The 856-nt window shown below is 37.6% G+C and overlaps 1 long non-coding RNA gene across 1 annotated transcript; it reads right to left on the reverse strand.

The window, feature by feature from the left end:
• Window positions 1-228: 228 nt before the first annotated feature.
• On the reverse strand, window positions 229-850 carry LOC107580392 (uncharacterized). The gene is made up of 3 exons (XR_001608633.1): window positions 445-850; window positions 325-357; window positions 229-241 (listed from the first exon to the last, which is right to left on the reverse strand). It is a non-coding gene; the product is annotated as an uncharacterized lncRNA (long non-coding RNA).
• Between the last annotated feature and the right edge of the window lie 6 nt (window positions 851-856).

The following is an 856-nucleotide window of genomic DNA, read 5'->3' on the forward strand; positions in this document are numbered from 1 at the left end:
AAACTTACCGCTCAATGATGCGTTCGAATCTCCATCGTCGGTCCTCATTACTGGAGAAACGATCACTATTTTAAGACATTTTGCCGGTCTCGCTGCGGTTGTTCGTGTTGACGTGCTGGGGGCCTCTGCGTCATCTGAGTTACACCTCTTCCGGCTCTCTTGAATGACGTTTTCCACACGACGGCTCACCTTGATGACGTGTTGCGACGGACGGTATCCTTTACTGGTAGCTCCAAAAATTCTAGGAATTAAAATACATCTATATAAAATAAGATAAATATAATATTGCAGTTTATTAATAGCACATAGATAGAAATAACTCACCTTCTCCACAGACGTCGACTAATGCAGCTCTTGCTAAAAGTCACCAATAAAAGTAAATTAATAATGAATACCTAAATATATATATATATATATTAGGAATGTATAGAAAACATTAATTACCAGAATGATCTATTTCGTCGAATGCAGAATATTCCACACCATATTGTCTTTGCACATCTGTGAAATTATAAACCTATTTATCAATTGTAATCAGCTGTACATTTTTTACATTCTTAAAAGCATAAATTAATCTTTAAAATTTGTACTTACTATGACGTTCCTGTGCCATCTTGAATATTGCCGAACAAGTTATAGAGCAATTGTTTGAAACTGATGGAAGTTTGTTCACAGCTGAATGATTTTTGGAATAGTGCCAAGCAATTTATATGCTCCAGAGCCGAAGTATGGGCGGAGATAGCTCTCATATTTTCTGCTATTTGCGCAGAAATATCTCTCATATCCTGAGGCATCATAACGGTGACACTGGGGTCGCTTGCATCTGCTCGGCTTCAGACAGACAAAGAAGTCTTAC

The sequence above is a fragment of the Sinocyclocheilus grahami genome, unplaced genomic scaffold, assembly GCF_001515645.1.
Source record: "Sinocyclocheilus grahami isolate Dianchi unplaced genomic scaffold, SAMN03320097.WGS_v1.1 scaffold32532.1, whole genome shotgun sequence".
Taxonomy (NCBI): domain Eukaryota; kingdom Metazoa; phylum Chordata; class Actinopteri; order Cypriniformes; family Cyprinidae; genus Sinocyclocheilus; species Sinocyclocheilus grahami.